Raw genomic sequence first — 13,449 nt, forward strand, 5'->3', positions numbered from 1 at the left:
AAATTGGTCTGTGATCTTTCATTTTCCAAAGACTTTTATCTCATGTGTGTACCCACCTTAAGTGTAGACTTTGCCAGCTGGCAGACGTTATGTCTGCAGAAATAAAGCTACTTTTACATGACGGATTGAACTTAGCTGTGGCAGCCAATAAAGACCGTTGTAAGGCTTGGTGGTGTATTCTCCACAGTCAGCATGCAACGCATGAGCTGACGTGAAGGAGGTACACACACTAGCACAAGGAAACAGGCTATCCCTAGTATAGTGGAGGGGAGGACTGACTCCAATAGGAGATTGTGGCGCACAGAGCCGGTGCAGATCCGACAGCCACAAACAATACTTTCGCTATAACGTCACAGCGCAAAGTAGCGCTGAGCGCATAAACCAGAACTGAGGAGATCAGGACAGGTAGACAGAATGAACGCTTGCTAGCTAGCCGCTACTTAGTGACAGCAAGCGTCCAAAACAAGACAGACTGGAATGAGGCAGCCAATGCATTTGCAGCGATGGCGTGCCTCACAAAGACAGGACAGGATAGTCAGGAAATAGCAGGATCAAGATAGATGAATGTAACACAGACAAAAATACAATAAGTATGTTTTCCTAGCGTATTACAATTACAGCTATCAATGAAACTATTTGTAACGTCTGACTAACATATGTATATATCGGCAATGAACCGATATATGACATAAGCAGGAACACTGACTAGGACTGGAGCAATACAGAGAACAGGACTCAGAAGGATTCGCTATCTCTTCGCAGAGATGAACGCAATCCACAAACGGTAACAGAACAGGATTCAGAAGGATTCGTTATCTCTTCGCAGAGATGAACGCAATCCACAAACAGAACCAGGAGCAGGGTAACTAACTCAGCACGGGTGATCACGATACGCGCAACCTACCAAAACGTGCTGGAAAGCTGACTAACTGCACACAGGATATAAACAGTTCGTGTACGTATACATCAGCGACACTGATGTATCAACGTAACACGAATACAAGGAAAATAATAAACGTGCGGGTATGCATATATATTGGCAATGAACCAATATATGATGCAAAGACCAGCAAAGTATCTTTAGAACAAGAAACACGATCGGGGGCTGAAGCAACAGCAAGACAGGCTTAAACTGAAGCTATGAAAACCCGAGCAGTCCTGCAGGAAGCAGATCTTTATACTGAGGTCATCCAATGGGAGCAGACATGCAGATTCCCACACAGGTGAATGATAATCAGTCACAAGCTGACAGCAGGGAAAGGCAGACAAAGCTATGCAGCTTGCATAGAAAGAGATCAGAACTGCCTGAGCTGCAGCACTACTACTTCCAGCAATACCTGCTGCAGCAGCGATCATGACAACCACCTTGGCCAAGAATCTATAGTGATTCCAGCATGTATGTACAGTGGCAGCCTGACGTTTGCTAAAGATTCTGCATGCCAGATATTTGGCTCTCCCACATCTGCTTCTTATATATTCTCTGAATTAATTTAACAATATATTCCAGTCAGTCTTTAATCACAGTGTGTACTGGGCAAAGTACTTCTATTATTTTATTTTATGGAAATTCAGTTTTTATAATTAAATATGTGATTGTAGAATATTGTGTTGGTGAGAATGTAATATTTTGGTTTGTGTTGCTGAAGTGTTGTGTAATGTGTCAAAGTAGAAATACTGGAATTGTTGTTGCATGTAATGTTGTCTACCAGTTACTGGACGTCGTCTGGTATGGCAGCAGCTGTGTGATGGTGAATTTGCTGCTTGTCAGTTACTCACATAGTGCCTTATGTGGTGGTGGGGGAGAGGCCGGCGCTAGGTTTAGATTTTGCTCTGGGCTCACCATGTACTCATGGGGTACATTAATGATTTCACAGACGTGAGAAAGAGGCATCTTCCAGGCATTACATTGTGTTCCATTCCAGTATTGCTGTACTGTCTGAATGTCTGGAGTCATGCAGGGCCTGGCATCTCGCAATCATCAGAAATTGTTGCAGGAGTTGACAGATTTCTCTGAACAACGTGAGAGCCAGCTGAGTGAATGGTTGGGGGATCTGGGATAATATCAAGGCTGCTCAGGAGGTGACCAGATACCTTGTTGTGTTGCTCAAACAGCCGTGCACATGAACTAGCTGCAATCATTATTACTGATTTCTTAAAACCGGTAGCTAGATTTTCTGGCGAGAGGTATTTAGTAAAATTTTGTGTATGGCTTACACTTTATTTACAGTCATAGAGGAAGCAGTAACTGATGGCTGGGTGGAGGTATAGATTTCCTGTATTTTTATAGTGCTAATATGTTCAGCACACAGTTCACATAGTACAGATATTTACAGTTACATGAAATGTTCCTATTTTCTTTCTAATTTATATTTGCCTCTTTGTAGGATTTAAATTTGAAAGCCTCTTCTGTTGTCTTTTTATTTTTTTTACTTTTGTTTTGTGTTTCCTCGACTGTTTGTATGTTTATGTATTAAATCAATTAATATTAGGTTTGGAAAGTGAGGCTTGGGGGTGTGCAGTGGCGTAACCACAATTCATGGTGCCCCCAGCAAAACTTTGATTGTGCCCCCCCCCCCAATGGTCACACCACTTCGCTTGCCTCCCCTTTGTGCCCTTCAGGGCCTCTGGAGCCCACTCACAAGGTTCATAAAATAAGTGTGGCTATCATGATCTTCACACCCATAACAGGTGTAGCCACAAAAACACGTGATCTGAAGTATAGTCCCCTGTATCGCAGGAAGGGAAGGTTAGTAGTTGAGGCTTTCACAGGTCTGTCCCCCCTCTAGCCCCCTGCAATTGCAGGTGCTGCTCCCCTTTAGTTACGCCCCGGGTGGTGTTTCTTGGTCTACATATTGCACACTTTATCTGTGATTGGAGGTGGTCAATGAGATGCCAATTTTTCTGGCTTGCATTCAAATATAAAATCAGATTGTATGCAGCTTGGAATTGGGAGAACATAGATTAGTATTAAAGCATTTTATTTGCCCACATGAAGGGGCAAATTTGCACACTCACATGCAAATGTTCAAACAAATGCATTCACAGATTCCCTCATACAAGCTCCACTGTTATCCCTACAGCTAAGTTAAAAGTCAGGGTCTTCGTTTACAAAAGAATGTATTCTCTTGCGTAGTCACCACACTGCATAGAAGTACTCAGATAATCATAGGTGTCCCAACTTTGCATAGTGCAGACATGCAAACATTCATTGCATCAAACCTATCTAGGGATTAGGATGGAGCACACATCCTGATGGCCTCTCCTTTTTTCTTATGGTCAGAAGCATCTTATAGTCTGAAAAATACTAATGCTGTTTCATCATATTTACTTTAATAAACACTTACAGCGATCACATATAGTGATTGTTGCATAAATTGTTTCCTCATTTTTTAGGGAACTTTCACTTCAACACGGGAAAGACTTTTCTTTACTGGAAGTGGTAATATTACATTGGGAAGCCTCCCCGTGGCGCTCCTGGATAGTGCTATTGTAGCATGAACTAATTCCCGCAGGACAACCGCTTTGCGGCATTGGTTTTTGACCCTGCATAAGTCGGCATGCGAAAGCGAATGCATATTTGCATGAGCATTGCCTCATGAATAGCCAATTAGGCCAAATTTGCTCAGCCAGCTACGTCAGGTGTTCACTTGGTGTTTAATGCACGCATTTAATTCTCTGTGTAGTGATTTATGAATGTCTCTCCTTTGGAGGCGGGTGGTGGATGGCTTATTCCAGGGGGTGTGAGCCCTGAAGTGGGCTGTCTGCGCCTGTCCTCCCCCCTCCCCCCTTGGAGTGCAGTGTGTGAGCCAGCCCTGAGCTCCAAAGCTCGGTGCGACCCATGCTTCATTCCTTTCCTTTTCAAATGTGTTGCACCCAAGCTATGCTCAGTAGCAGAACACAATGGACGTTAAGGTAAGTGCCTGTTTTTAAATATTGGGAGGTGGGTGCGGACGGCTCTCCCCGGCGCTGGCCACGCTTGGGGGGGGGGGGTCGCCTGCACCACCCAGCCTCCCACTCCGGGGTGCTGCTGTGGTTCCCAGGCAGTGAGAGCGCCTGGGACCCCGCGGTCCCCCGGTTGTATGGGGGCATTGGGAAGCCTCCCCGTGGCGCTCCTGGATAGTGCTATTGTAGCATGAACTAATTCCTGCAGGGCAACCGCTTTGCGGCATTGGTTTTTGACCCTGCATAAGTCGGCATGCGAAAGCGAATGCATATTTGCATGAGCATTGCCTCATGAATAGCCAATTCGGCCAAATTTGCTCAGCCAGCTATGTCAGGTATTCACTTGGTGTTTAATGCACGCATTTAATTCTCTGTGTAGTGATTTATGAATGTCTCTCCTTTGGAGGCGGGTGGTGGATGGCTTATTCCAGGGGGTGTGAGCCCTGGAGTGGGCTGTCTGCGCCTGTCCTCCCCTCTTGGAGTGCAGTGTGTGAGCCAGCCCTGAGCTCCAAAGCTCGGTGCGACCCATGCTTCATTCCTTTCCTTTTCAAATGTGTTGCACCCAAGCTATGCTCAGCAGCAGAACGCAATGGACGTTAAGGTAAGTGCCTGTTTTAAATATTGGGAGGTGGGTGCGGACGGCTCTCCCCGGCGCTGGCTACGCTTGGGGGGTCACCTGCTCCACCCAGCTTCCCCTCCAGGGTGCTGCTGTGGTTCCCAGGCAGTGAGAGCGCCTGGGACCCCGCGGTCCCCCGGTTGTATGGGGGCATTGGGAAGCCTCCCCGTGGCGCTCCTGGACAGTGCTATTGTAGCATGAACTAATTCCTGCAGGGCATTGGTTTTTGACCCTGCATACAGTGGTGCCTCTAGCCATTTTGTCACTCCAGGCGAGAAACCCCCCCCCCCCCCCCCCATGAAATTAATTGTAATGTGGCAGCATTTCATGCAAAAAAATAATTGTAATGCGGCAGTGTTTCCTCAGGAAATAATCGTAACGCAGAAGTGTTTCACCAGAAAATAATCGTAATGCGGCAGCGTTTTTCACTAGAAAATAATCAGGAAGCGGTAAATTGTCACCAGAAAATAATCATAATGTGGCATAGTTTCACCAGAAATTACACTTATTGCGGCAGCGTTTCACCAGGAAATACACATATGCAGGGCTCCACTTTCATGGAGGCACAAAGGGGGACAGAAGGAGGCACGGGGACTGAAGAAGGCACACAGGGGGACATAGGGAGGCACAGGGAGACAGAGGTAGGCACACAGGGGAGCAGAAGGAGGCACAATGAGGGACAAAAGGAGGCACAATGGGGGACAGAATGAGACACAATGGAGGACAGAAGGAGGTATACAGAGGGGCAACGGGAGGTATAGGGGGACAGAAGAAGGCATGAGGGCCAGAGGGAGGCACAAAAGAGGACAGAAGGAGCCACAGGGGGACAGAAGGAGGCACAAAGTTAGACAGAAGGAGGTACATTGGGGGACAGATTGAGGCACAAAGGGGGACAAAAGGAGGCACAGGAGGACTGAAAGAGGCACACAGGACAGAAGGAGGCACACAGGGCAGAAGGAGGCACAATGGGGGACAGAAAAAATGTACAAAGGGGGGCAGAAGGAGGCACTGGGAGACCGTAGGAGGCTAAAAGGGTAACAGAAGGATGCCCAAAGGGGGACAGACGGTGGCACAAAAGAAGGACAGAAGAAGGCAGAGGGGGATGTAAGGAGGCACAGGGAGACAGAAGGAGGCAGAGGGGGACAGGCAGAGCCACAGGGAGACAGAAGAAGGCACAAAAGGGCACAGGAGGCACCGGGGGACAGAGGAAGGTGCAGGGGACAGAGGTGGCACATGGAGACAGAATGAGGCACAAAGGGAGACATAAGGCGGCAGAGTGGGATTGAAGGAGGAACAGGGGGGGCAGAGGTAGCACAAGGGGACAAAGAAAGGCACAAGAGGACATATGGAGACAGAGTGGGAGAGAAGGAGGCACAAAAGAGGACAGAAGGAGGCAGAGGTGGCACAGGGGGACTGAAGGAGGCACATGGAGACAGAAGGCACAAAGGGAGACAGAAGGAGGAATAAAGGGAGACAGAAGGACAAACAGGGGGTCAGACATGGCACAAGGAGATAGGAGGCACAAAGGGGAAAAAAGGATGCACAAGGCACAGAGGGACACAATGGCAGCTGCCTGCAGCTTACACTAAGCAGATGCAGCAGAAGCAAGTAATAGAACACCCACAGGGTGGGGCATAATCAGGGGCGGTGCTTCATTTAGGGGCGGGGCTTAATATAGCAACATGGTGCCCACAGGACCAATGGTGCACCAGGCAAAGGCCTGTACTGCCTATGCCTAAAAGCGCCCCTGCCTGCATAAGTCGGCATGCGAAAGCAAATGCATATTTGCATGAGCATTGCTTCATGAATAGCCAATTAGGCCAAATTTGCTCAGCCAGCTATGTCAGGTGTTCACTTGGTGTTTAATGCACGCATTTAATTCTCTGTGTAGTGTAATATTACAGGTACATCATAGGAACCAATTTGAACGGTTTAAAGTACTATGCAGATGTTAATCGCTTTGGAATCTGCAACTGGGCACAATAGCCCTGGGTGAACCAACTCCACAACTCCACTCCTGCATCTTCACATGCACGCCAGCGGATGACAGTCTCCTTTCCTCAATTCATGTAGTGCTGAAAGATTACAAAACAGATCAAACCATCCCTTAATAGTAGTGCTGGGCCGAAATTACGCATTAGCGTAATTACGCATCGTAATTCACTACAAATGCACCGTAAGCGTTACGTGTAAGGTTACGGTATTACACGTAATTAATTACGCGTAGACCGTAAGTTATGTTATTATGCGTAACAAATTACGCGTAAGACCGTAAACTCCTATTGAAATTACACAGTCTGCCGTAATCGCGTAATATTACGCTCACGTATAATATAAAAAAGCAGCCGACTTTAAGGGTTAATAGCAAAGCCCCCTTAAATGCTAAGAGCCTCAAATTTGGAGAATATATTAAGGAGATCAGAAGGAATAAGAGGGAAATTTTTTTTTTCAAAAAGACCTTATAGTTTTTCAGAAAATCGATTTTAAAGTTTCAAAGGAAAAATGTATACATTTAAAAACCCGCCGACTTTAATGGTTAATAGCAAAGCCTGCTTAAACTTTAGGAACACCAAATTCCCAGGGTATATTAAGGGGATCAGTGGGAATAAGAGGAAACATTTTTTTTCAAAAAGACCCTATAGTTTTTGAGAAAATCGATTTTTAAGTTTCAAGGGGAAAAATGTCTTTCAAATGCGGAAAATGTCATTTTTTTTTGCACAGGTAACAATTGTGTATTATTTTCATAGATTCCCCCAAGTTGGAAGAGTTTTACTTACTTCGTTCTGAGTGTGGGAAATATAAAAAAAAAACGACGTGGGGTCCCCCCTCCCAGACCTCTTTAATCCCTTGTCCCCCATGCAGGCTGGGATAGCCAGAATGCGGAGCACCGGCCGCGTGGGGCTCCGCACCCTGACTATACCAGCCCGCATGGTCCATGGATTGGGGGGTCTCGGAAGGGGAGGGGCAGCCAAGCTTTCCCCTCCCCCTCCGAGCCCTTGTCCAATCCAAGGACAAGGGGCTCTTCTCCACCTCCGATGGGCGGTGGAGGTGGAGGCCGCGATTTCCTGGGGGGGGGGGGGGGTTCATGGTGGCATCTGGGAGTCCCCTTTAAAAAGGGGTCCCCCAGATGCCCACCCACCCCCCCCCCTCCCAGGAGAAATGAGTATAGGGGTACTTGTACCCCTTACCCATTTCCTTTAAGGGTTAGAAAAAGTATTTTAATTGAACAAAAAACATAACCACGAAAAAAGTCCTTTAACCACCCTGGCGTTCTATTAAGATCGCCAGGGCAGCTGCGGGAGGGGTTTTTTTAATAAAAAAAAACGATTTCATGCAGCCAACTGAAAGTTGGCTGCATGAAAGCCCACTAGAGGGCGCTCCTAACCCATATTTCTGATCGCCTCCGGCGATCCGCAGTAACAAGGAAGGCCGCAATGAGCGGCCTTCCTTGTTTCGTTTTGCTCGCCGCCATGGCGACGAGCGGAGTGACGTCATGGACGTCAGCCGACGTCCTGACGTCAGCCGCCTCCGATCCAGCCCTCAGCGCTGGCCGGAACTGTTTGTTCCGGCTGCGCAGGGCTCGGGCGGCTGGGGGGACCCTCTTTCGCCGTTGCACGCGGCGGATCGCCGCGCTGCGGCGGTGATCAGGCAGCACACGCGGCTGGCAAAGTGCCGGCTGTGTGTGCTGCTTTTTACAGCGAGCAAATCGGCCCAGCAGGGCCTGAGCGGCAGCCACCGGCGGTAATGGACGAGCTGAGCTTGTCCATACCGCTAAGGTGGTTAATATTCTTAATTAACCATTAATACTTACCTGTCCCTTTAAATAAATGATCCCTTGCAATAGCCTCGGAAATGTTCTATCAGTTACAATGTAACAAAGTTATTACAATGTAACAACTTTGTTACATTGTAACTACGCCGCACCCGACGTCACTCGCCGCTCAGCCGCCAAATACACTTACGTGTCCTTGCAGGACGCTAAGTCCCCGCCGGCTTCCACTGTCCATCCCACCCACATCTGTCACCCACATGTCACCCACATGTGGGTGACATGTGAGTGACATGTGGGAGAGGCGGGGAGGGCAGCGGGAGCCGGCGGGGACTTAGCGTCCTGCACGGACCCGACAGAGCTCTGAGCTATATAGCTCAGAGCTCTCTAAGCATCTTTGAATTTGGGCTCCAAGGAGCCCCATTGGTCCTTAGCAGACCAATGAGGTTCCTTCTGATTTGACATTTAACATTGATCCATGCGTCAACTTTTCCGCTTGGGAGCATGGCCTTACGCATTAATTGCTAGTAGGAAATTACGCGTAAGACCGTACCGTAACAACCTGCATTACGGTATTCTTACGCGTAATTGCGTAAGGACCATGCGTAATTACAGACATGAAACGTAGATAAATGTCTACACCGTAACCGTAATTCCGTAATGCGTAATAGCGTAAAATTACGCGTAATGATCCGTAAGCGTAGTTTTTTCCATTACGCCAAGCACTACTTAATAGTTGCAATTACATCAATAGGATCACCCATACTTACTGTCCATGCAAGAAATACAATAAGCAATGTCCCGACAACTCCCATTTCCTGCATATGCATAAGATCCAATAGGACCCCCCCCCCCCCTTGACATCACTTTCTGGACCAAGCTCATCTAGCAATCTCGTGTCCCATGTGAAAAACTATTTAAACTGTCTTTTTAATACTGTGTGCATTTTACCTGATAAAGTGAGGGCGAGCCCTTGCAAAGCGCATTGTAATTTCTTTATATGATTAAAAATATAACTTAAATATTAGCCCACAGGTTTTTGCATTTTGCATCCTTACACGCTGCACCAGCAATTACTTGTATGCATTATTATTATTATTATTATTATTATTTAGTATTTATATAGCGCCGACATATTACGCAGCGCTGTACAGTGTATATATATATATATCTTGTCACTAACTGCCCCTCAAAGGAGCTCACAATCTAATCCCTACCATTGCCATATGTCTATATTATGTAGTGTAAGTACTGTAGTCTAGGGCCAATTTTTTTTTTAGGGGAAGCCAATTAACTTATCTGTATGTTTTTGGAATGTGGGAGGAAACCAGAGTGCCCGGAGGAAACCCACGCAGACACGGAGAGAACATACAAACTCTTTGCAGATAGTGCCCTGGCTGGGATTTGAACCAGGGACCCAGCGCTGCAAGGCGAGAGAGCTAACCACTACGCCACCGTGCTGCCCGTGCATGCAGACCTCTTACCAGTGCAACAATCAGCGTTATGGCTGATTCCTAACCTAACAGTCCACCGAAGCCAGGTGAGACCTGTCCACGCGGCCATTTGGCTACCTCTTGTACACACAGTGAGCGCTGTTTTGGTGAATTAGTCACCTAATCGCACAACACAAGAGGGAGAACCCTCACTCACTAAGGATTGCCAAGAGACTTGTCCAACACAGGTAATATGTTTTTCAAATGTACAACAGAGCAGACACCATAGTGATGATTTACTAGTAGGGCACATTGAGAAATGTATGTGGAATTTACCAGTTCCTGCAAACAGACATTTGAAAACAATCTGTTTTGCCGGAGAGACAATCACAGTAAACCCATGGGTTCCCGCATGTACACGCTTGTACACAGCCACTTTCCGTTGCCAATTGGCTAGCGGGAAGTCTCTTAAAATCAAACTGCTACCCAGTCCTCAATGAGAACAGTCTGTTTTTTTTTTTGTTTTTTTTTGCGGAAACTTTTCTGAATCTTCTGTTACTAACTCTCTTCCTAACTCCTCTGATTTCTACCCAATCCTTGTCTTCTCCCTATGTGTGTGGGCTGGGATGGTCCTGAAATGTCAGTTGTGTTTTGTCTGATGTGAGCCTGACTGATGGGCTGGATTTAATCCAGGCCCATTCTGTTCTACTGCTTTGTCTAGTGGTTTATAATGTTGACAGTTTTGTGTGTTCTGTTTTATCCAACGTACGCACCGCCTGCGAGAGCATTGTTTGCAAAAGTCTGACTGCCTGATTGTTGTTGGATTTGTGGTTACTACATTTTTCAATAAAGATTTTTGAAAAAAAATTGAAACAGAGAATTAGAAATATATCAACACAGCATATATACAATGCCAGAGTTTTACGCTCCAGAATTACTACTCTCCCCAGTGTGGGAAAGGGTTATTCATGTAAACTACTATCTACTCTTGTCATGCTTCAGTCTTGTAATGCTTCTATTGACATTCTCAATAAAAATATTGCAACAGAAAATAAATGCTACATGTTTTGTGGCAGAAAAATTATTCACAGGACTCAACATTCTTAGTAGTTCTAAATTAAACCTGTATCGAGGACCAGGGTGAGGAACACTTAAAGCAATCCTGTGTTACATTGATACAGTGTTCACTAGAGGTAAGGCTGTACTGCAGAGCAGAATCATCCACCAGGCAACCTAGGTAGGTGCTTCGGGCATAGTGGGTTTCAAGGGGCCCACCAGCTACCTTCCCTGACCTCACTCTACTTTAGCTTACCAAAAAGACCATAAACGGTCTCCACATCTTTTAACTTGCCTAGGGCCCCATTACATCTTAATCCATCTCTGCTGTACTGTATATGCTCCCTGCGGTGATTATTTATAAATACTAGGCTACAAGGTGCTGTGTCTTGACTAGAGATTCTCAACTGGGGTTCTAAGGAGGCAGAGATGCAGCAGAGGTTACATAGGGCAGCAAGGAGGATGGACAGAGGAGGGAAGAAAACATAGACAGAGAAGCAAGAGGCAATCAGGCTCCCGGTGAATATTTTTTAATTCCCACTGAGCAAAGATGATAAGGCGACAGTGACTGCTCAACAGGGGGGGAGGGGGTAAGTTTTCCAGCTCAGTGAGCACCAGTGAATGGGGGACTTGGGACTGCGCATTTCTTATGTGCGATAGTGATTGGTGCATTTGTTGTTTGGGGATAATAACTGCTGTATTTGATATCTGGGACATATTGTTGCTGCATTTGTTAATTGTGGGCTAGTGTTGATATATTTAACATTTGTAGCCTAATCTTGCTGAATTTGTCATTTGTGCAGTAATGTTGCTCCATTTGTCATTTGAGGGCTAATGTTCCCGCATTTTTTCATCTGTAGGCTAATATTGTGCATTTTACATTTGTAGGTTAATATTACTATAATTTTACATTTGTTGGCTAATGTTGCCACATTTGTCATTTCTGAGATAATGTTGCCACATTTGTCTTTTCTAAGATTGCCCGCAAGGGCATTTTTCATTTCTGGGCTAATGTTGCCACATTTGTCATTTCTGGGCTAATTTTGCTACATTTGTACCCTTATGTTACTACATTTGTGGGCTAATATTTCAACATTTGCCATTTGGGGGCTTATGATTGTTGAATGATAGGTTAATATACATAAGTGGATGTTTAACATAAATTGTAGAGGATAATTCTTATGCAGAGATTCATCAAGCTCTGAACATTTTCTGAGGAGTTCCACCAGGTCTACCAAAAACCGGACTGGCACCTCTTCAGTTCATATTGACAGTAGTATAGCTAAGGAGCTGTGGGCCCTGATGCAAGTTTTACATTGGGGTCCCCCAAGCACTCTATACATAACAATTGATACAGCACACCAAAACCTGCCAATGGCAACTACAGTGTCAGAGGTGCAAGAAAGGGATGGGGAACAGTTTGGTAATGATTACCACTACTGAAAGTATCTATAGAAGTGATTATTATGAACACAGGACCAATAGAGAGCTAATGCGGTTGAAATCTCTGAACCCCCTATTGCTACACCCCTGCATATTGAACTCTACTTCCCACCTCAGCCACCTTTCCTTCCACTCAACTGATGAAGCCCCTCTCAAAGGTCTACATAAGTTGTTACTCCGTTACATTTCCTCACTAATCTTCAGCTACCATCCCAGCCGGAACCTTCACGCCTCCTAGTAGACCCTCTTGTCCTCTAGCTTACAATCAAAGAAAGAATCGCACACCACCGTGGAGGTGCTGGACCAATGTTAACCACTTCCCGACCGCCTAACGCACAGAGGCGGCCGGAAAGTGGAGCCCTGAACGACCGACTCACCCACAGAGGCGGCGGTCCATTTAAGGGCATGGGCGGAGCGATCGCGTCATCCGTGACGCGATCCTCCGCCGGCGCCTGTCACCGCTCGCCCGCCGCAACATCCCGCCGGCTATACGGAAGCGCCGGCGGGATGTTAACCCCGCGATCGCCGCATACAAAGTGTATAATACACTTTGTAATGTTTACAAAGTGTATTATACAGGCTGCCTCCTGCCCTGGTGGTCCCAGTGTCCGAGGGACCACCAGGGCAGGCTGCAGCCACCCTAGTCTGCACCCAAGCACACTGATTTCTCCCCCCCCTGCCCCAGATCGCCCACAGCACCCCTCAGACCCCCCCTGCCCACCCCCCAGACCCCTGTTTGCACCCAAACACCCCCCTAATCACCCATCAATCACTCCCTGTCACTATCTGTCAACGCTATTTTTTTTTATCTCCCCCCCTGCCCACTGCCCCCTCCTAATCACCCCCCACCCCTCAGATTCTCCCCAGACCCCCCACCCCTGTGTACTGTATGCATCTATCCCCATGGATCACCTGTCAATCACCTGTCAATCACCTGTCAATCACCCATCAATCACCCCCTGTCACTGCCACCCATCAATCAGCCCCTAACCTGCCCCTTGCGGGCAATCTGATCACCCACCCACACCAATAGATCGCCCGCAGATCCGACATCAGATCACCACCCAAACGCAGTGTTTACATCTATTCTCTCCTCTAAACACCCACTAATTACCCATCAATCACCACCTGTCACTGTTACCCATCAGATCAGACCCTAATCTGCCCCTTGCGGGCACCCAATCACCCGC

The sequence above is a fragment of the Hyperolius riggenbachi genome, unplaced genomic scaffold (genome assembly GCF_040937935.1).
Source record: "Hyperolius riggenbachi isolate aHypRig1 unplaced genomic scaffold, aHypRig1.pri scaffold_243, whole genome shotgun sequence".
NCBI classification, from domain to species: Eukaryota; Metazoa; Chordata; class Amphibia; order Anura; family Hyperoliidae; genus Hyperolius; species Hyperolius riggenbachi.